Source organism: Natator depressus, chromosome 25 (assembly GCF_965152275.1).
Source record: "Natator depressus isolate rNatDep1 chromosome 25, rNatDep2.hap1, whole genome shotgun sequence".
NCBI lineage: Eukaryota > Metazoa > Chordata > Testudines > Cheloniidae > Natator > Natator depressus.
In genome coordinates, this window is record NC_134258.1 from 1081207 (window position 1) to 1105266 (window position 24060).

At 47.2% G+C, this 24060-nt stretch overlaps 1 protein-coding gene across 1 annotated transcript in view; it reads right to left on the minus strand.

Moving 5' to 3' along the window:
- The window catches only part of LOC141977793 (excitatory amino acid transporter 1-like), a 122181-nt gene that overhangs the window by 55679 nt on the left and 42442 nt on the right, over window positions 1-24060 (minus strand). The gene's annotated exons all lie outside the window — the stretch shown is intronic.

The window sequence follows — 24060 nt, forward strand, 5'->3', positions numbered from 1 at the left end:
AGGTTTGACAAAGCCCTGGCTGGGATGATTTAGTTGGGGATTTGTCCTGCTTTGAGCAGGGGGTTGGACTAGATGACCTCCTGAGGTCCCTTCCAACCCTGATATTCTATGAGCAGAATCAGAAACAGAACATTAAATTTTGGGAGCTGAAAGGGGTTTGAATTACTTTGATTCAGACTCTAGTTTAAAAGCTGGTTTCAGAGTAGCAGCCGTGTTAGTCTGTATTCACAAAAAGAAAAGGAGTACTTTAGTGAAAAATATTTTCCACTGCATGCATCCGATGAAGTGAGCTGTAGCTCACAAAAGCTTATGCTCAAATAAATTGGTTAGTCTCTAAGGTGCCACTAATACTCCTTTTCTTTTTAGTTTAAAAGCTACAATTCTATTGTTTCTCCCAAGCATCAGGGGAACAGCAGCCCCTCCGAGGGGAATGCAGGTACTGGCTTAGGTGTGCCTGAGACTGGATGGACATTCTCACTCCTTTTCAAGAGAATTTGCAAGCTGGACAATGCTGAGATTTCTCCTTCTCCATCCAGCTGATATTTTTTTTAAATATACAAATGATTCCATAGAAGCCCAGGGAGCAAACCAAACTTCCCAAACTGGTGTTGCAGAAACAATTTTGTATAAGGAAAAACAGCCCCTGTTATTTTTGTGGACATAGAGGAAAGAAGCAAAAGCCCTCTGTAGCTTTCACAGAGGGGGAAAGTTGTGATTTTTTTCAATTGCACAGCTTTCAAACAGCGTGTCTGAGCCTATGTATACACTACAGCTGGGATCTATGCTCTGAGATCGATCCACCTGCGGTCCATTTACCGGGTCTAGTAAAGACCTGCCAAATCGACAGCAGATTGCTCTCCAGTTGACCCCTGTACTCTACCTCCGAGGAGAAGAGTAAGGTAAGTCGACGGGAGGTCAATCTCCCGCAGTGTAGACCCCGTGGTAAGTTGACCTAAGGTACGTCGACTTCAGCTTTGTTATTCACGTAGCTGGAGTTGTGTAGCATAGGTCGACTTACCGCGGTAGTGTAGACAAACATCTTCATTGCTTCTTTCACCCCTAAAACAAGCTGAAAGAATTCTTCCTGGTTGTATTTTCACTGGCACGCTGGAGTCCTTTCTTGTGTTTACAGATCTGAAGGTCAGAAGCACCTCTTTCTCTCTAGAGAGGCAAATAATGGACCTACTTCTGCTCTCAGTTACACCAGTGAAAATGTGGAGCAAATCCAGAAAAGTTAATGGAGTTAACATTGATTTACACCAGTGTGACCGAGTGTGCAAGCTCATTCCTTGACTTTATAAAGTTTCATGATTCCCTGAAAGTGACAGTGAGTGAGTGCATGAGAGTTTGCGTGTTGTGGGATTGGGATTGAGTGTGTGCTTTTTAACTTTAATTAAAATTTGTATTGTTTTGTGAGTGTGTCTATGTCTGTGTGTGAATCTGAGTATGACAGTGTAGGTATGAGCATGTGTGATTGCAAAGTGTGTATGTGTGAGTGTGCATGCACAATTACACTATTATCCCTGAAAAGAGTCTGATGGATGGAAAAGGTGAAATTTTATCTATGTCCAAAATGACAAATTCACCCCAAATGAGAGAATTTCTATTATCATGTGGCTCAGTTGTTGGCCTCTTCCACAACCCAGCCTCTCATTCCCCCTCATCGGTGCTGCTGTTGTGTGAGATTATGTTCCTTGCTATTTGGAAAAATTGGAACAATTGCACTTTTTAATTAGTCCTCAGTTAGAGTGATTTTAAAGCTCCTCTGGCTCCCCAAATGCAACCTCCTTCTTCTAATGCTGGGAAGTGCTGAGTCCCAGATCAGATGTTATAGGAAAGGCTAAGGTTGCCCAACATTCCCCATTATAAGACCCTGTTTTCAGCTGCATATATCTTTGTCAAACTTGAACCATTTTGGATGAAATTTTATATGCCAAGTGTCTACCTCAGGCTGAATTTTTTGGAAAATGTCAGCCAAAATGCTGCCACCTTTTTGAAAAACAAGGTTAGTGAAAATATGTTGTTTTCCCCATGTTAAAAAATTCTGGTGACCTTTTCTTTAAGAAGTCTAAGGCCCCAGTGTTTTGGAGATAATAGATAGATAATAGAACAGAAAATATCATATTGTCTCTATATAAATCCATGGTATGGCCACATCTTGAATACTGCATGCACCTGTGGTTGCCCCATCTCAAAAAAGATATATTGGAATCAGAAAAGGTTCAGAAAATGGCAACAAAAATGATTAGGGGTATAGAACGGCTTCCGTATGAGGAGAGATTAATAAGACTGGGACTTTTCAGCTTGCCAAATCACAAGCCTTTGAAAAATTTCAGTTCACACATGCTCAGTAGAGGGTGGCTAGAGCTTTGCAGTTAAATCCCCTGAAAATTTCATCCATACAGAACATGGCCCTCGTGGGGGAGGGATAGCTCAGTGATTTGAGCATTGGCCTGCTAAACCCAGGGTTGTGAGTTCAATCCTTGAGGGAGCCATTTAGGGATCTGGGGCAAAAATTGGGGATGGGTCCTGCTTTGAGCAGGGGGTTGGAGTAGATGATCTCCTGAGGTCCCTTCCAACCCTGATATTCTGTGAGGCTGAACAGGCCTTTTCCTGCAATTGTAACTCTTGGTTGCTGTGGGCTGGGGCCGGTTCCAGATCTGTGCACAGGAACTGAAAGCAGGGAACCTATTTCTCCTGTGCTCTCAATGATCCCCTTGCTAGGCCCAGGCAACATGGATGAGGACTGGCTGGGCAAAGAGATGGGGACAAAGAGTTGGGGGGGGGGGGTGAAACTGAGATTGGACAGGGAGCTCAGAGAGGGAGACTGGGAGCCACTGGGGATGGGAAATGTGGACAGGATGGGGAGTGACTGCAGGCCAGGAGACAGAAAGAGACAGATCAGAGGAAGTGATGGGAGGCAGAAACTGGGACTGTCTGGGAAAGGAAACTGGGACTGGATGAGAAGCCTGAGGAGTGAAGAGTGCTGACTAGAATGGGACTGAGATCAGCAGCCAGGCTGGGGAAGAGGTAGAACTAGGACAAGGACAGGTTGCAGGGGATGGGGCAGAAGGGGTTAAGCTTGAGTGGAAGGGGCAGAAGAGTCTGTGCCCACAAAAGCACATGTCCCTCCAGAGCCTGGAATGGAACCCAAGATCCCTGAGTCTCACTGTCCTCCGCTGCCCGCAAATTTCTGTGAAACCCACTGGCAAAGGGTCCCATTCCCCTCGAGTGCTGGGCCATATAGAGGATGACAACCTACCACTGCTACCAGTTACTCCATTAGCTCAAGTCACAGAGGTCTGTGTGGTGGATCTAAAGGTTCCAACCTGCTGATGACCACGTGGTCATAAGACTATAGCCCACTCTACCTTGAATGACCCCTTACAATATGTGCTAACTACTTATGCTAAACAATCTGTTCCATCTTGCATTTTGCTGTGACTCTGGGCGTAACTTTCCCAGACCTGAAGAAGAGATCTGTGCTGCTTGAAAGCTTGTGACTCTCACCAACAGAAGTTGGTCCAATAAAAGATATTCCCTCCCCCACCTTGTCTCTCTAATATTCTGGGACTGCCACAGCTTCACTATATTAGATTCAAGCAAAGTTTCACACCACATGCTTCAGCAGATTATGGACCAAACTCTCAGGTCAGGACCCCTCCCACAGAGTCCAACAAATGCTTCCTTTGTCTCATCAGGGTGAATACGATGGGCAGGGAGAGAGAGGGGAGTGCCTTGGGGTGTTTGTCCCTCCTTTTTATAGCTTCCCCTCCTGAAAAACATTTCCAGCTGGGTACTAGGAGACAAAGGCCTGGTCTACACCACATGGTTAGGTTGGCGCACGGCAGATTACCTTGACCTAGCTCCGGAATTGGCTTCACTTAAATTGGACTCCCGCTGATGTAAGTGCCTCGCTACGCTGACTTCATAACACCACCTCCCCAAGCAGCATAAAGTCAGGGTCAATGTAATTAGTTAACGCAGTGTCAGTGTAGACACTGAGTTACTGACATAGACTGTTACTGGTTTCCAGGAGCTGTCCCACAATGCCCCACATGACCACTCTGGTTACCGATGTGAATGCTGTTGCCCAGGGGTCAGGTGGACAGGAAGCCGTCCCTCCCCTTTAAAGCTCTTTGAATTTTTGAAGTTTCTTTTCCTGGTTGCCTGGCTGGGTGAGCACACCTAGCAGCTCTCGACTGTTGTAACTTCCCAGCTGACCATGCCGGCTGCACACTCCAGACGCACTCCTGCCTGGACTACACAGGAGGTGGTGGTTCTCCTGGGCCAGTGGAGAGAAGAGGCTGTGCAGGCAGAGCTCCGATCTTGCCATAGAAATGTGAATATCTATAAGCAAATTGCTCAGGGGATGCAGGAGACGGGCTACCACAGGACCAGCAGCAGAGCCTCGTGAAAGCCAAGTAGCTGCGGCAGATGTAGCAGAAGGCCAGGGAGGCCAACAATTGCTCTGCTATGGAGCTGCAGACTTGCCTCTTTTACAAAGAGCTGCCTGCCATCCTCAGTGGAGACTCCACCCCACAAGAGCACTATGGATACCTCTGAGGAGCCCCAGTCACAGGCTCTTGCCATGAACAGAAAGGAGGAGGACATGGATGAGAAAGAGCAGGAGGAGTATGGGGGACAGGCGGCCAGGAGATCCAGCTGTGCAGCAAGCCAGGACCTGTTTCTGACACCACCACAGACGAGCCTATCCTGACAGTTGAGCACGGGCGAGCCTGATGCAGGGGGAGGAACCTCTGGTAAGTATGCTGTTTACTATGAAATTACATGGATGTAACCCCCAAGTAGCAGGACACATCTTTTGATTTGATCATTTTCAATTGTGCTAGAAGAGGTGCTGGAACAACCAAGAGAGTAGAGTTGCTATCTGCATTTCATTCCCTCCTAGTGTTAGGCAGGACTGGAAGTCCTGGCACAGTCAAGGAATTATGACATGATTGGAACAACAGAGACTTGGTGGAATAACTCACATGATTGGAGTACTGTCATGGATGGATATAAACTGTTCAGGAAGGACAGGCAGGGCAGAAAAGGTGGGGGAGTTGCACTGTATGTAAGGGAGCAGTATGACTGCTCAGAGCTCAAGTATGAAACTGCTCAAAGCAGGACCAATTCCCGACTAAATCATCCCAGCCAGGGCTTTGTCAAGCCTGACCTTAAAAACTTCTAAGGAAGGAGATTCCACCACCTCCCTAGGTAACCCATTCCAGTGCTTCACCACCCTCCTAGTGAAAAAGTTTTTCCTAATATCCAACCTAAACCTCCCCCACTGCAACTTGAGACCATTACTCCTTGTTCTGTCATCTGCTACCACTGAGAACAGTCTAGATCCATCCTCTTTGGAACCCCCTTTCAGGTAGTTGAAAGCTGCTATCAAATCCCCCCTCATTCTTCTCTTCCGCAGACTAAACAATCCCAGTTCCCTCAGCCTCTCCTCATAAGTCATGTGTTCCAGTCCCCTAATCATTTTTGTTGCCCTCTGCTGGAAGTTTTCCAATTTTTCCACATCCTTCTTGTAGTGTGGGGCCCAAAACTGGACACAGTACTCCAGATGAGGCCTCACCAATGTCGAATAGAGGGGAACGATCATGTCCCTTGATCTGCTGGCAATGCCCCTACCTATACATCCCAAAATGCCATTGGCCTTCTTGGCAACAAGGGCACACTGTTGACTCATATCCAGCTTCTCGTCCACTGTAACCCCTAGGTCCTTTTCTGTAGAACTGCTGCCTAGCCATTCGGTCCCTAGTCTGTAGCGGTGCATTGGATTCTTCCATCCTAAGTGCAGGACTCTGCACTTGTCCTTGTTGAACCTCATCAGATTTCTTTTGGCCCAATCCTCTAATTTGTCTAGGGCCCTCTGTATCCTATGCCTACCCTTCAGCGTATCTACTTCTCCTCCCAGTTTAGTGTCATCTGCAAACTTGCTGAGGGTGCAATCCACACCATCCTCCAGATCATTTATGAAGATATTGAACAAAACCGGCCTGGGGACCGACCCTTGGGGCAGTCCACTTCATACCGGCTGCCAACTAGACATGGAGCCATTGATCACTACCCATTGAGCCTGACAATCTAGCCAACTTTCTATCCACCTTATAGTCCATTCATCCAGCCCATACTTCTTTAACTTGCTGGCAAGAATATTGTGGGAGACCATGTCAAAAGCTTTGTTAAAGTCAAGGAACAACACGTCCACTGCTTTCCCTTCATCCACAGAGCCAGTTATCTCATCATAGAAGGCAATTAGATTAGTCAGGCATGACTTGCCCTTGGTGAATCCATGCTGACTGCTCCTGATCACTTTATCTCTCCTCTAAGTGCTTCAGAATTGATTCCTTGAGGACCTGCTCCATGATTTTTCCAGGGACTGAGGTGAGGCTGACTGGCATGTAGTTCCCAGGATCCTCCTTCTTCCCTTTTTTAAAGATGGGCACTACATTAGCCTTTTTCCAGTCGTCCGGAACTTCCCCCGATCGCCATGAGTTTTCAAAGATAATGGCCAATGGCTCTGCAATCACATCCGCCAACTCCTTTAGCACTCTCGGATGCAGCGCATCCGGCCCCATGGACTTGTGCTCGTCCAGCTTTTCTAAACAGTCCCGAACCACTTCTTTCTCCACAGAAGGCTGGTCACCTCCTCCCCATGCTGTGCTGCCCAGTGCAGTAGTCTGGGAGCTGACCTTGTTAGTGAAGACAGAGGCAAAAAAAAAGCATTGAGTACATTCACTTTTTCCACGTCCTCTGTCACTAGGTTGCCTCCCTCATTCAGTAAGGGGCCCACACTTTCCTTGACTTTCTTCTTGTTGCTAACATACCTGAAGAAACCCTTCTTGTTACTCTTAACATTTCTTGCTAGCTGCAACTCCAGGTGTGATTTGGCCTTTCTGATTTCAATCCTGCATGCCTAAGCAATATTTTTATACTCTTCCCTGGTCATTTGTCCAATCTTCCACTTCTTGTAAGCTTCTTTTTTGTGTTTAAGATTAGCAAGGATTTCACTGTTAAGCCAAGCTGGTCGCCTGCCACATTTACTTTTACCACTCCACATGAGAGGACATTCAAGAAAATAATAGCTTCACATACACTGACCTGTGAAAGCCATTCTTGTTGTATGCGTACCTGAAATGGAAATGACTGTTCTTTCCCCTTCATAAGTTCTGTTCCCTTCATTTATTAAGTATTACTAAGTTCTAAATGTTTTTTTTATTTGCCTGGTTCATGTTACAGAATAAAATTCTACTTTGGAACATAATTCTTCGTCAGTAGTTCACAGCATATGCTGGGTGGTGATGAGCAGGTCTGACAGTAATCAATTTCCTGTTGCTGCACAGTGTCACAGAACCCATAACATCATTCACAATGTTAGATTCCTACCTACACAGAAATCACTAGAAGATCTACAAAAGAGCAAGGCCAAGTACAGCACACTACAGCACCACACATTACTCTAAGGCCATCCAACATCTTGACAGACGAAAGGGAACAAGACAAAGTCAGTCAGTCAATGGTACTTGACATTAGGAGAAGAGCCCAATGAGTGAGCAGCAGACCTTCCCACAGTGGGTACAGGTCCACTCACCAGATGAAGGTTGGAGCACACTCTGCTTCCTGGCTCGCCTGCGGGCTTCAGCCTGGCTCTCTGTGATGACTAAACCAGCCTTAATCTGGCTTCTCCAGACTGAGTGGTTGTGGGCAGGGTTCTTCCAGGCACCCACAGAAAAAAATTACTGGGTGCTGAGCACCCACTGGCAGCCACCTCCTCCATCCCCGCCAGCGCCTCCTGCCCAACGGCAGCCTGGCTGATCAACTCCTCACCCTCCTTCCCAGCGCTTCCCGCCTGCTGCGATCAGCTGTTCTGCTGGGGGAAGGGCTGGGTGGGGGCGGGGCCTGAGGTGGAGTGGGGGCAGGAAGAGGCAGGGGGGAGGCTTGGGAGAAGGGGTCAGGTGGGGGTGGGGCTTGGGGCACAGCAGGGTCGGGAAGAGGTGGGGCGGGGGTGGAGACTTGGAGGAAGGGGTGGGGTGGGGCCTGCGTCAGAGCGGGAGCAGGAAGAGGCGGAGCGGGGACTTGGGGGAAGGGGGCGGGGCCTGGGTCAGAGTGGGGGGTTGAGCACCCCCGGGGTGCGGAGAAAGCTGGTGTCTGTGCTTTCCAGGTGTCACTGGGAATGCTGAATTTTTTGAGACCTTGTTTGACCTTGTTGCTGTATTGGAGCTTTGGATTTCCTCTGCAGTTCTAGAGTTGGCCGTAGAGCACAGCCTTTGGTAGATGATCCTGAGGCATACACTCCAGGTAGCCCAGCCAGCGAAGCCTGTAAGCATCCAGCATAGTCTGCATAGACTGTAGGCCAGTTCTCTCAAGGATCTCATTGTTAGTGATCCGTTGGTCCCAAGTGACTCCAAGAATTTTTCTGAAACAGCGAAGGTGGAAGCTGTTCAATCTCTGCTCTTGCTTGGAGTACATGACCCAGTTTTCACAGTCACAAAGGGGCATACTGAGGACACAAGTTTGATAAACAGATACCTCACATATCTGGAATAACAAGTTGCTAATCCTGAACACAAAGGTAAATTTGCCAAAGGTGACAGAGGTTTTGCCAATTCTCGCATCAAGTTCTCTTTCAAGGCTAAGTGAGATGGTTAACTCTGGCTCACTATTAAACTAGTCTTTCAAAGCCTCCCTAAACTGTATAGCTCCACGTTGAGCTCTTCTTCTAGCCCTTGTATCTGGCTGTTCAAATTCAGCAGACAGCTGCTTCACCTTCCCCTCCACCCCGACATAAATGTTTCCTCCTTTGTATCTCAGATATTATGCAGGACACAGCAGGCAGCTATAATCATTGGGATATTTTTCTCAATGAGGTCCAATCTTGTAAGTAGACAACACCAGTGACCCTTCAAATGATCAAAGGCTAATTCAACTGTCATTCTGCACCTGCTGAGCCTGTAATTGAAGAGCTCCTTGGTGCTGTTGAGGTAGCTGGTGTATGGCTTCATGAGGCAGTGGAGCAAGGGTTAGGCTGGGTCGCCCAGGATCACTATTGCCATTTCAACATTCCCAGTGGTAATCCACCAGTTGGGAAAGAAAGTCCCTGCTTGCAGCTTTCTGAACAGTCCTGTGTTCTTAAAGATGCATGCGTCATGCACCTTCCCTGACCAGCCCACACAGATGTCAATAAAACATCCCTGGTGATCCACCAGCACTTGCATAACCATAGAAAAGTAAGCCTCTCTGTTGATGTACTCAGTGGCAAGGTGATCTGGTTCTAAAATAGGGATATGCGTGCCACCTATTGCCCCCATTGCAATTTTGGAACTTCCCTGCTGCAAAACCATCTACTATGCCCTACACGTTGCCCACAGTCACAGTCCTGAGAGCAGGAGACGATTGATAGCCCTGCACACTTGCATGACAATTTCTCAACTGGAAAGTAATTTCTGGCTCACCAGTAGCAATCTGGCATTGTAAGTTTCCACAGTGCAAATGTCAGTCACTTCTCAACTGTCAGTGAAGCTCTTATTTTGGTGTCCCTGCACTGGAAGGCTGAGGTGAGTTCAGCACACAGATCCAGGAACGTAGCCTTGCAAATCTGAAAGTTCTGCACCTGCTGCTCATCATCCCAAACCCGCATAGCAATGCTATTCCCCCAGTCAGTGCTTGTTTCTTGGGCACAGAATTGGTGTTCCACCATCTCCAGCTGGTCCATGAACATCACCAACAACTTTGAATTGTTTCTTTCTATCTCCAAGAGAGGAAGTATGGCAAGACCCCACCCTGGCTTAACCAGGAGATCTTCAATGATCTAAAAATCAAAAAAGAATCCTACAAAAAGTGGAAACTAGGTCAAATGAAAAAGGATGAATAAAAACAAATAACACAAATATGTAGGGACAAAACTAGAAAGGCCAAGGCACAAAATGAGAGGAAATTAGCTAGAGACATAAAGGGTAACAAGTAAACATTCTGCAAGGGGAAAGGGATAGTGAAGCAAGAGGAAGACCAAGGGCAGGGTAGGACCGCTACTCAATGAAGGAGAAAAAACAATAACAGGGAATGTGGAAATGGCAGAGGTGCTTAATGACTTCTTTGTTTCAGTTTTCACCAAGAAGGTTGGTGCTGATTGGAAGTCTAACATAGTGAATACCAGTGAAAATGAGATAGGATCAGAAGAGGCTAAAATAGGGAAAGAACAAGTTAAAAATTATTTAGACAAATTAGATGTCTTCAGGTCACTAGGGCCTGATGAAATGCATCCTAGAATACTCAAGGAGCAGACTAAGGAGATATCTGAGCCATTAGCAATTATCTTTGAAAAGTCATGGAAGACGAGAGAGATTCCAGAAGACTGGAAAAAGGCAAATATAGTGCCCATCTATAAAAAGGGAAATAAGGACAACTCAGGGAATTATAGACCAGTCAGCTTAACTTCTGTATCCGGAAAGATAATTGAGCAAATAATTAAGCAATCAATTTGCAAGCATCTAGACAATAATAGGGTGATAAGTAACAGCATGGATTTGTCAAGAACAAATCATGTCAAACCAACCTGATAGCTTTCTTGGACAGGGTAACAAGCCTTGTGGATAGGGGGGAAGCGGTAGATGTAGTATATCTTGACTTTAGTAAAGCTTTTGATACTGTCTCGCATGACCTTCTCATAAACAAACTAGGGAAATGCAACCTAGATGGAGCTACTATATGGTGGGTGCAAAACTGGTTTGAGAACCATTCCCAGAGAGTAGTTATCAGTGGTTCACAGTCATGCTGGAAGGACATAATGAGTGGGGTCCCACAGGGATCAGTTCTGGGTCCAGTTCTGTTCAATATATTTTCATCAATGATTTATATAATGCCAGAGAGAGTACACTTATAAAGTTTGCGGACTATACCAAGCTGGGAGAGGTTGCAAGTGCTTTGGAGGATAGGATTAAAATTCAAAATGATCTGGACAAACTGGAGAAATGGTCTGAAGTAAATAGGATGAAATTCAATAAGGACAAATGCAAAGTACTCCATTTAGGAAGGAACAATCAGTTGCACACATACAAAATGGGAAATGACTGCCTAGGAAGGACTACTGCGGAAAGGGATGTGGGGGTCATAGTGGACCACAAGCTAAATATGAACCAACAGTGTAACGCTGTTGCAAAAAAAGCAAACATCATTCTGTGATATATTAGCAGGAGTATTGTAAGCAAGACACGAGAAGTAATTCTTCTGCTCTAATCTGTACTGATTAGGCCTCAACTGGAGTATTGTGTCCAATTCTGGGTGCCACATTTCAGGAAAGATGTGGCCAAATTGGAGAGAGTCCAGAAAAGAGCAACAAAAATGATTAAAGGTCTAGAAAACATGACCTAGGAGGGAAAATTGAAAAAATTGGGTTTGTTTAGTCTGGAAAAGAGAAGACTGAGGGGGGACATGATAACAGTTTTCAAGTACGTAAAAGGTTGTTACAAGAAGGAGGAGAAAAATTGTTTTTCTTAACCTCTGAGGATAGGATAAGAAGCAAGGGGCTTAAATTGAAGCAAGGGAGGTTTAGGTAGGACATTAGGAAAAACTTCCTAACTGTCAGGATGGTTAAGCACTGGAATAAATTGCCTAGGGAGGTTGTGGAATCTCCATCCTTGGAGATTTTAAAGAGTTTTTTAAGAGTTCGAGAGAGAGAATCTAGTGAACACACAACAAGGGCAAGCACAAGCCTACAACAAGAGACCCCACATTCAGGGGTTCCAACTAGGGGACTGGGGATTACTTCTGCTCCCCACCTCAGAATCCAAACTGTTGGCCAGATGGCAGGGCCCCTTTGAACTGATCAGATGAATCTGCTTGGTAAACTATGAGATCCACCAGCCAGACAAGAAGAAGGACACTAAGGTGTACCGTGTCAAATTGCTAAAGGCCTGGAAAGATCAACAGGGACTCCTGGTAATGCCATTTCCTCCAGAACCAGAACTTGGGCCACAGGCCCCTTTGTCCCCCAGTTCTGATCAAGTTCTGGTGGGAGAGGACCTGCAGATGGAACAAAAGTGGCTGATCTGAAAACTCACTCTGTCCTTCTCTGTGGTCTTTTTCCACACTGCCTGGACAGATTCACCTGATGTTTCACCATAGAGACTGAGCCAGAAAAAAAAGAGAGTTTTTTACCCTGGTTGAGAGAGATGTGGGAAACACTGCAGAAGGAACTACTGGCTATATTGGACACCAGGGTAGTTGAAGAGTTGCACAGCGAATAGCTGAGCCCCATAGTATTGGTACCAAAATTGGTCCAGCTTTTCTGCATCGACTTCTGACAAGTTAATGTGATTTCAAAGTTCAACCCACACCCGAGGCCAAGGGTTGATGAATTGTTAGCGAGGTCAGGGGCTGCCAGTTATATCACCACCCTTGATCTAACCAGAGGTTACTGGCAGATCTCCTTGACCCCAAAGTCCCAAAAGAAGACAGCCTTCTACATTCCGTTTGGTTTGTACCAATTTAAGACAATGTTCTTTGGCCTACAAGATACAGCAGCCACCTTCCAGAGGCTAATGCATGAGGTGCTTTGAACTCACAACCAGTATGAAGCTGCATACATAGATAACATTGTCATCTACATCAAGTCCTGGAACGAACATATAAAGCACATCACAGCGGTCTTGCAGACCCTCAGAAGTTCAGGACTTACACCTAACCCATCCACCAGCCACCTAGTTAATAAAGAGGTGATGTTCTGGGGAATATGGTGTGAAGGGTGCACTCCCCACAAAGTCACTGTCAATCTGATATGGGGACAATTCCTTCCTGACTCCACATATGGTGATCAGTTAAGCCTTGAGCACATGCACAAGAACCAGCCAGTCCAGCACCTGAGAGAGAGACTTCACAGTACAACCTCAGAGCAGTGTCCAGGGAAGGTACATGATCCTCACAGGGAAAGTCCACTGGTCCAGTGTCCAGGGAAGGTGCATTATGCTCGCATCTTTAAGAACACAATGTCCCTGCTTGCAGCTCCCTTTTTCCCGACCGTTGGATTACCATTGTCAATATGGAAATGCCAACAGTGATTCTGAGGAACCCAGCCTCCCCTTTGCTCCCCTGGTTCATGAAGCTGTACACTGTCCATCTTGATGGCACCAAAGAAAGATTCAACTCCTGGCTCAGCAGGTGCAGAATGAAAGTTGAATGTACTTTTGGTAGACTAGAGGGATACTGGCTGTTTCCACTCACTAGATTGGATCTCAGTGAGAAAAATATCCCAATGGTTATAGCTACCCATTGTGTCTTGCATAATATTGTGAGGCAAAGGGCAGGGCCAGCCCACAACATTTTGGCACCTGAGGCAGGGAGCTCATATGATGCCCCCATGACCTGTTTGGGCCAAAACTTTGAAAGGTCTCAATTCTGCCTTCTTCTTGCTCTACTCCTCTCATGGTCCTGCCCTGCACCTACCCCAATAAAGGAGAACTAACAACTTAAAATGCCTTGTTCAAACATTTTAAGTAACACTTCACTTTCAAACGCCTGAACAGCAAATGTAACTTTTCTTGTCTGCATAGTAAACACTGGCATGTTTATCTGTTTGAATAATCAAAGTGGTGCTTTCCGTGCCTTCTTGGTTGCAAAGATTTGAACTGCTTCCTGCTGAAGGTCGACAGTCTGGGCCAGCTCATGCTCTATGGAGATGGTTGCAAGGCCGACCAGCCTCTCCTGTGTCACTGTAGAGCGTAGTTGTGTTTTTATTAACTTCAGCTTGGAGAAGCTGCGTTCTCCACTGGCAACTGGGTCAGGAAGTGTTAGAAGTATGCGCAGAGCAACAAAAGCATTTGGAAAGAGGTGGTCATCTTATCTGTGCACATATATTCCAGAACAGCCTTTGGAGTTGATCCTGCTGAAATATATCTTGAAAGGGCTTTCAGTTCATCACCTAAATCACTCGCATCAATATCGTGCATGTCATCATGCGTCAACACTGTCTCTAGTGCCCTGCATTGCTGGTGTAGGTCTTCTTCAGGTATAGTGAGGAGTTTTGGAATATCATACAACATCCCAAATATACTGCTGTGTTCCTTGAGCTGCATGAAACGTTCTTCAACTGACTGTATTGCACAGTCTAGCACCGGGTTAAAGTATTCAACTTTGAATTGTTCTTTGCGGTCTTTTATGGGATTATCCCATGCCTCATAATCAAAATGTCGTCTTCTTCGGTGACTCTTGTATTCTTGAATGGGTGGAAAATAGCTTCAGTGTGAAGTTCCTCTGCCAACCTCTGTGCACTCTTCAGAACGTTCTGAAATCCCTCATCTGACCGGTAAGACTGTAAGTCTGACTTTGCTTTGTCCAGTTGTTCCATTGCTCCAGATATATCAAGGTCAACACTTTGGAGTCTCTTGCTTACAACATTTATTTCAAACACTATGTCATGCCACAACACTAAGCCACACAGAAATTTGAAGTTAGGTATGTTTCTGGTGATTCCATTTCCCTCTGCCACTGTTCTCCCACAAACAGTTCCTGTCACAGCATTATCCTCCATAATGGCAACTGTGGCATCATCTATCTTCCCAATTTGGTGTTTGATAGGCTTTATCGCCTCCACTCGGCTTTCCCATCGTGTGGCACTCAGTGGTCTCAGTGTCAGAGAGGATGTTCCCAGATGTTGCTTCAAAATTTGCCATCGATGAGTTGATGCAGAGAAAAATACATAGATGCTTTGAATTACATTAAAAAATTCAGCAGCCTCACTAGAAGCTGATGCTGCATCACTGACCACCAAGTTCAATGAATGAGAACTGCATGGGACAAAAAAAGCTCCAGGGTTTAACTCTTGGATCCATGTCTGCACTCCTCTGTTCTTTCCTCTCATGTTGGCACCATTATCGTAGCCCTGACCTCTCCTGTCAGCTATCGCAATTCCCGTCTCTTCCAGCTTTTTAAGAAGCACATTTGTCACACCAGCTCCTGTAGTATCATCAATGTCAATAAATTCTAGAAAATGCTCTGACCGTCACCATTGCAGGGACATTTTCACTAGGTTCTGTTATTGTTGTTACAAAATGCACCATTAAAGTCGTTTGTTCCGCATGGCTGATGTCAGGTGTGCAGTGCAGAATAACAGAGTAATATCTTGCTGACTTCAGATCTGCCACAATCTTCTGTTTGACTTTTGTTTTCAGTAACTGTATGATCTCATTTTGAATTGTTTTTCCAAGGTAGTGGTGTGTGTACATTTCTTGGGTGGTGACTCTTCTTAGATGCTCCTAGAGTACAGCATCAAGCTCTGCCATCAGCTCCAGAATTTTAGGAAGTTTCGGAAGTTTCCATTGTTTGGCACATACAGATGATCTGAAGTGCCATGCAGTGCTAGGTTTTGGGGAGCAAGCATTCTCACAATGGCAATGAGCCTTTTCAGATCATTTTGCCATTAAAGAGATTCTAATGCAATCTTCTCTTGATGCTGATCATCTATGGTGGCCTTTAACCCTAGTCTCATCTCAAGTTCTTTCCACCTATGGAATGCTCTCTGGTGATTTGCTGCCTTCTCATGGCATGCCAGATTTCTAGCCAGATTTTTCCAGTCCTTTGTTCCTGTAGAACCCAGTGTGGCTGGAACATTAGACTGGAAGAGTCTGCAACAAAAACAGTATGCAGCATTCTGGGTTTTTGATTGAGTGCATAAGCCGTGGCCTCTGCACTTTGTCACCATTGGGGATTTCACACCAGTAATGTGTTGGATGGAAACTTCTATTTTCATTGTCTTTGGGGAACATGACGTTTTTCACTTGCTGTGGCCCATGCAGTACAAGGAAGTCCCTCAGGCTACTGCTCAAGTGGGTCCACAGTCCTGGATCATCTAGACTTAAGGAACTAAACTCAGCAGCAGCTGTTTCTTGCGCCTCCACCACACTCTTCTCTGAGCTACACTTTTCTTCAGGACTGTGCATGGTTACATCCACTTGAGATGGAGATATGGATCCTGCAGCAGCTGCCAGGTCACCTGCACTCTGACTAACTGGAAGATCAGGCATCTCCTCACCACTCACATCCTCACTGGGGCCGGAAGGCTCACTGTGAACATTTGTGTCTACATATCTCAGGAGAGCTCCTTCCTGCTTAGATAAAAAAGCTTCCTTTGCTTGCTTTCTTTTTCTGAGTGATGACCCAGAGGGGCGTTTTCTTCTTTCACTCATGACTGCAGTTCTGTGCCAGCTATAGTGGCTCTCTACACTCAGTTGAAGGGGACAAATAAGCAGGCTGGTACCAGGGCCTGAGTGAGGGAAGCTATCAGCGTCTTAAGGGCCTCACTGGCTCCTACTACTTCAGTTGATTGCCTGTTCTCCTTAAGTGGCTTCAGGGAAGCAGCAGGAAACAAGAAGCTCCCTGAGAAGCTGGTGTTAATCAGTCCAGGCTCCTGGGGGTGCTAGAGAGGTACATAAGATGCTACTTCTCCTCTCTCTCCCTGCAGCTCCTGCTGCTTTCTGTTATTCCCTCTCATCTTTTCTCCTGCCTGCCTGTTCTGTCTCTTGTGCCTCCTTCCTCCAGCACAGCACTCCACCATCTCTATGCATCTAGAGCAGAGAGAATACATATGCACAAGCAGCAGACACAATTTTCTACTCTCTGTGTCCTAGTGACACCCCTTCCTCCCCCCTGGCCCAAACACCCTCCTTCTTCCGCCGTGATGTAGACACCAGATCCCACTTCTAAAACCAGTTGCGACAAAGTTCCTGCTCTACCTTGGTGGGTCTTGCGCTTATTGGTGGATTTGATTGCCTTGGAGCTTCACGGCAGCCCTCAGTTTGGCCATTTTCGTGAACCCACAGTCCAGGTCAACTCCTCCTATGTCTGACCAGGAGTTGGGAGGTTTGGGGGGAACCCAGGCCCGACCTCTACTCTGGGTTCCAGCCCAGAGCCCTGTGAAATGCAGCTGTCTAGACTGCCTCTGGAACAGCTGTGTGACAGCTACAACTCCCTGGGCTACTTCCCCATGGCCTCCTCCCAACACCTTCTTTATCCTCACCACAGGACCTTCCTCCTGGTGTCTGATAATGCTTGTACTCCTCAGTCCTCCAACAGTCCGTGTTCTCACTCTCAGCTCCTAGTGCCTCTTGCTCCCAGCTCCTTACACACTGTCATAAATATAAAGGGAAGGGTAAACACCTTTAAAATCCCTCCTGGCCAGAGGAAAAGCCCTTTCACCTTTAAAGGGTTAAGAAGCTAGGATAACCTCGCTGGCACCTGACCAAAATGACCAATGAGGAGACAAGATACTTTCAAAGCTGGAGGGGGGGAGAAACAAAGGGTCTGGGTCTGTCTGTGTGATGCTTTTGCTGGGGACAGAACAGGAATGGAGTCTTAGAACTTAGTAAGTAATCTAGCTAGATATGTGTTAGATTATGATTTTTTAAAATGGCTGAGAAAATAAATTGTGCTGAATGGAATAGATATTCCTGTCTTTGTGTCTGTTTGTAACTTAAGGTTTTGCCTAGAGGGATTCTCTATGTTTTGAATCTAATTACCCTGTAAGGTATTTACCATCCTGATTTTACAGAGGTGATTCTTTTTACTTTTTCTTCTATTAAAATTCTTCTTGTAAGAAACTGAATGCTTTTTTCATTGTTCTTAAGATCCAAGGGTTTGGGTCTGTGTTCACCTATGCAAATTGGTGAGGATTTTTATCAAACCTTCCCCACGAAGGGGGGTGCAAAGTTTTGGTGAGGATTTTTGGGGGAAAGACGTTTCCAAACGACTCTTTCCCAATAATAAACCCGGTTGATGTTTGGTTGTGGCAGCGAAAGTCCAAGGGCAAAAGATAAAATAGTTTGTACCTTGGGGAAGTTTTAACCTAAGCTGGTAAAAGTAAGCTTAGGAGGTTTTCATGCAGGTCCCCACATCTGTACCCTAGAGTTCAGAGTGGGGAAGGAACCTTGACACATGCGAACCAGAAACTGAAGTGAGCTCCTTTTTAAACCCAGGTGCCCTGATTAGCCTGCCTTAATTGATTTTAGCAGCTTCTTGATTGGCTGCAGGTGTTCTAATCAGCCTGTCTGTCTTAATTGTCTCCAGAAGGTTCCTGATTGTTCTGGAACCTTCCCTATTACCTTACCCAGGGAAAAGGGACCTACTTAACCTGGGGCTAATATATCTGCCTTCTATTACTCTCCTGCAGCCATCTGGCCAGACCCTGTCACAATTTATAAATTTTCATGAAGCTATGAATGCTGTGGTGCTTGATGTGCACTTACAAGTACTGTTTCCCTTGACTACTGCTGTGCGTTCTGCAATGTGTTGTGAAATTATAAAGAAATATATTCTGGAAAAACAGAACTTGATTCAGTGGGAAACAAAAGAGAAGAAAATCAATGTGAAAAACAAAACCATAGGCAATATAATACAAATTTTTAACATAACTAAACATCGTGAAAACTTAAAATTAGAAAAGAAGTAAACATTTATGTCCATTTGAATGTAATCCGTTGTGGCTACACATACACCAACCATGATTCTCACAGGTCAGTGTATGTGAAGCTGTGGTTTGTCTTGTTGTCCCTTGGCATGAAGTGGTCAGGGTAAGGATGTGTCCTGTGATACCATGTGGTATGTTGGGGTGTATAGGGAGCAGCGACCATTGAGTTCTCCAAAGACAAAGGCAGAGTATCCTGGATTCTTGGACCTGCAGGTCCAAGGTCTGCAGCGTTTGGGTTTATTGCCTGAGAAGACCCATTATGTCCTGATGCATTTCCCTTTCCTTGTCCTGCTGGGACTCCTGCGCCTTTCTCCAGGCTGTCAGTCATGTTGGCCCTCCAAGCCCTTTTTTCATGGTCCGATGCAGCACTGGCTGCAGGATCTCACAGAACATGGCCTCCCTAGACCTCTTTCTCCTCCTTATCAGGGCCATGTGTTCTGCGGGTGTGGAGGGGGCACCCATCAAAGCAGCCTTGCCAGAAGCTGCTAATAAAACCAGGGAGATGTACCATTGTATTTACAGTCACAAGGGAAAGAGAAAGATAAGTTTCTAAACTCCCTTCCCTTAGCCCCATAGACACTTTTAATAAGAATTGTTTATTGACACTTCAGCTTTGGAGCGCCTCGGCACTATTCTCCAGCCCCAGCCATGGTGAGTACGGACCACCAGGGGCAAGGGGGGGGGGCAGATTTTCTGTTGCGTAAAGCTATAAAATTTCAGTCCCTATTCCATGGGTACAAGTATAGGGTGCTGGCACTGAATATTGGCACCGTTCTCCACGGGTGGGGGTGATTTTACCTGATGTCTCACTCCTGAGGGTTACAAAGCCACAGAGAGCACAGCTGCTACCAGCATCCCGAAGACGCCTGGTCCCATATGCTGCAAGCCTGGGTACTGTGATGGTACCAGACGAATTCACATGGGAAAATGTCCTACCACAGAGGAAAAGATAAGGCAGCCCTCCCTAGAAGCCTTCAGGAGAGGACTGCAGATTTTCTCCAGGAAAGTTTCACTGAGATCTCTCAGGAGGATAAACGGACCACCCCTAATGCATGTAAACAGAGTGCTCTGCGTGGCCCTCCCCGCTGCCTCACCCAACAGGGAATGAAAAGCGGATGCCAACTCTACCTCTGTTTGTTGTGCAACTAACTCTTTTCATTTGAGTCAACCAATGAAAAGTCGACACCGTTATTTCATTAGCTTGGGGATGGGCCAGGCGCCATCTTTAAATCAGATCTATTGTTGCACTCCCTTGCCTTGTGGTATCCCTGGCGAAGACTGCTGCTGCTCCTTGTCATACCCCTTTGTCTGTCATCCCTGTGCAAGCTGCTCGTAGATGTCCATGTTTCTGTGGCTGGTTTGTAGCCATGCTTCCACAGCTGCTTCTCCCACAGGCCCAGGAGATCCAATGCTTCTTGTCTACTGCAGGAAGGAACATGTCTAGCACATGGAGCCAGCATGGTTGGTTGGGCAGTTGCACACAACAAGGATGAGCTGCTAGGTGAGCTTGCCAAGGTGGGCAATCAGGAAAAGGCATTTCTAAATACACAGAGGGTTTTAAAAGAGTGTGGTGGGGTGGAGGTGGCTTCCAGACTCTGTGAGCTCTGGACAGTGGAGTTTACAATTGTGACCAGAGTGGTCACTGTCGCAGGGAGTGGGACAGCTGCTGGAGGACTGTTAGGGTCGACACAGGCCATGCAGTGTCTACACTCACACCGCATCAACCAAGGCTCTTCGCTGTTCAGGAAGGTGGTTTTACTGCGTGGCTGTAACAGGTGCTTATGTTGGCCAGTGAAAAATCTGAGCATAGACCAACGCACAAATAGACCTGGCCTCAGAGGAAGTTCCTGACGCTCCTCCCCAGTGCTTGAGAAACCTCAGATGTGTATCAAGCATGCTGTAACGGGGTGGCACACACCTCTCGCAAATGCCCCCCGGTCGAGTGTGTGCACTTGCAGTTTCTCCATTTGTGGTAACGGTGTGGCACTCATCTCTCATGAGTACCCCCTTGGTCAATGGTTTCTACGATGGGTGTTCAGAGGGGTAGAGGGACTCCTTTGGAGGGACACGGCCCCAAGATCTTTTGAGGGGGGCAGGGAAAAGAGCTCAGACACCCCCAGAAAGACAAGGATCCTTCATATCCTGGCTCACATGAAGGGGAGCAGGGAGGAGGCTCAGACGCCTCAAGAGGAGTAGTGTGCCCCCACATCCTGGTGCACACCCACCCACAAAGGTAGGATGAGGGGCTCAGTCCCCCCCCCCCAGGCGAGGCTGCCTTGCCCAGATCGTGCCACGCATATGGAAGAGGAGAATGTGGGGCTGCCATGTGCCCCAGCCCCTATTCTCCCAGTGAGCCCCTCCCCATAATACCCTTCCCTCACTGCAGTGCCAAACCCAGAGCCTCCCAACCTCTCTTCCCTTCCCTGCCACTCTCTCCGATTTATCCCATTCCCCATAATCCCCCTCCCAAACCCCTCTTCTCCTATAGCCCCCTCCTCTCCTGTCTGTAATCCCCTGCCCTTGCCAGCAAACATTCTCATCTCTACTTTGTTTTTCAAAAATACTTTCATTACATTCCCTGGAAACAAGAAGAACCTTCATGGAGACAGAGATTAGCAACATGCCATCATGCCTCCACGAGAGTTTGGCCCTAAGAGGGACCTGAATGGACACTGGCTAGGTTGGGCAGGAGGGTTTAGGGTTAGGGTTAGCGTTCAGTGCTTCCACTAGACATGAAACTGGAGAAGAACAAACATGAACAGGGAAAACACAAAGAGGGCGGTGTCCACCATTTTTGTGGAGAACAGAAAACACATGAGAAATTATTAAAGATTTGCTCCTGGTTATTTACTGCACCATCATCCTAGCTTCCACCCAACATGCCAGAAAGAGACCATTTACACAGACTCACTTCAATAACATGGAACGAGGGAATGATGTGGGGGAAATCGCTGCATTGCCAAATACACAGAGGGAGAATGGAAGTGAGTCAGTAAAGAGGACAGGGAACATCACAATCCTGAGCCTGTCTGAGGGCTTGTCTACCCAGGCAATTTACAGGGCTGCAACTTTCTCGCTCAGGGGTGTGAAAAAACACCTCCCTGAGCGCTGCAAGTTTCAGCACTGTAAAGTGCCAGTGTAGACAGTGCCCCAGCGCCCGGAGCTCCGCTCCCAGCACAGGTAGCTACGCCCCTCGTGGGGGTGGGTTTTTTACAGCGCTCGGAGAGCTCTCCCCCAGCGCTCTGCCGTGACCACACAAGCCACGTTAAAGCGCTGCCGTGGCAGCTCTTTAGCTTTGCCAGTGTAGACTAGCCCTGAGTCTTTGAGTTTCCCCTGAGCTGTAGCCCGTGCTTTGGGCAGTGTCTCAGGGAGTGCTGTGTTATCTGGCTGCTGCTGTCTCCTCCCAGAATGAAAGTGACATTGACAGAGTTTTGTAAGGTCAAAAATGGAAGCTTCCGTTCCTTTGTCCACAAAGTTATTTCTGCAATAGCAAAGTCAGCCTCCATGGTTGGGCTGAGCCTAGGGGAAAGAGCAGTTGGGGTCCTTTTGAGTGCATGCAGTGAGCAGGATTCTGTCTCCAGCCTTCAGAGCAGAGTTATGGTGCTCCCTCCCTGGCTCTTCCCTAGAAGGGAAGGTGGGGTCACTGACAGCTGGAGTCAGAGCTTTTGGCACAAGACGCTGTATGAAGGGAGATCAGTCTGAATCATCTCCCCCTGACTGTACCTGATTCTCTGACACATCACTAAGAATATCTTGTTTGAAGGGGTGAGCGCTGGCAGGTGGAACTGAGCCCTTCTCCCCACACAGCCTGCTGGACAGAGACGGATCCGTTCCCACAGCCCTGGCCTTCCGGCCCCTTTCCCACTGACACCACAGGCTCCTGCAGGTGACAGCACCAGCCTCCCTGGGCAGCCACATGAACAGGTCCCTTCCCTCAGCCCAAGTCCGACCTCCCCGGAGCATTCCACCCCTGAGGCCCCCTGGCCCGTGAGTAGGAGCTTCCCTCCAGGACCAACCCCTGGTTCTAGGCTCAGCTGCCTGCAGCCCTTACTGCAAGGGGGCTTCTTGTGATGTTCCAGTCCCCTAGGGGCCCTGCCCAGAAGTCCTATCCCTGCTCCTGGATCCACCCGCTAGCATCAACCCTCTTTCCTCAGGCTCAGCTGCCCTGAACCAGGCAGGTTCTTCCCCTAGGTCCCAGGGGCCTCTGCATAAACTCCTACAATTCAGCAGGGTTCCCCAGCTCTGGCCAGGCGTCACCAACACTTTCGTTGGTTTTTGTTCTTCCTAATGGTACCAGCTATCTTCTGCTGCTCCTATTGCTCCCTCTTCTGATTTTGCCTTCTCAGGGAGCTCTGACCTGTCCATTTTCCCCACTGTCTCCCTCCCTCACCATATATAAGGCCCAGGTGCCCTGTCTGAAGCTCTGTTGGGAGGAAGTTAATCAGTCCCAGGTGCACTGGACCCTGCTCCCCTCTTAGGGAGCCAGTCACCCTGTAACACCTTCCTACAGAACCAGATAATTATGGCCCTGCCTAGGCATTCTCTGCGAAGGTGCTGAAAGCCCACAGGCAACAGGATTTGAGTACGTTCTATAGCACCTGATTGATTTCTTCACTGTCACATACACCAGGCCTTTTCCTTATGGCTGGAAGTCCGCGGAGTTATCTCGGGGATGAATTTTGCACTGTAGGTTTAGGTAAAGAGAAAGTTACAGCAAAATACTCTGCCACTGTAAGGCCCAAAGCAAAGGCTGGAGGCAGGTCTAAGCCAGAATCCCTAGGCGGCTGCAATTTAGCTCCATGTGCACCCTGAATGCCCCCCAGTGGCAGTTCAAATAACTGTTACAAAACGGGGTTAGCACAGACTTTGTATCGTGGCTGCTCTGCACATAGCAGCCACGGGACACCTCGTGGTGACAGTGCAGATAAAACTCAGGCCCTTCTGTTCCAAAAGCTCAGCCCCCTGCCACTTCTGCTAAGAGAATCTCTGCTAGCTGTGAGCAGCGTAGGGCCTACAGTGCACAGGTAAGCAGGTCTGGTCCTGTCCAACAGGGGGCATAAAGACACACTAGCCATTCTGTTACACCGTAGTACTTCTTATTACAGGAAATGAGCTATTGTTCTCTGACCCAGGTGTGAGAGATATGCCAATATCCTGGCCAAACCTTATGGAATTAAGTTTAAGTATTGGAGGAGTCCATTGTATTGAAATGCAAATGTTTGTGTACTCTTGTGGGATTGTATAGAACTTCTTTAAGGGGAAGGCAGGACTGATGCAATCTCTAGAAGATATTAGGAACTTATAAGGATGTTTTGGAACAATATGTGGGAAGTGGATTTCCCAGGCAATACCTGGGGGTGAGGGGTATGCAAATGATCCCCCTCAAATTCATCCTTTTAAAACTGTACTTTGAGCAAAGACTGGCTGATTACCTATTCACACTCTTCAAAGAGCCAGCCAGAGTAACAAGTGACTCTCTTACTCATGGATGTTCCTGCTCAGGGCCAAAGGGGTGAAATCGGAACTTGAAACAACACAAACTGGGGGAGGGATAGCTCAGTGGTTTGAGCACTGGCCTCCTAAACCCAGGGTTG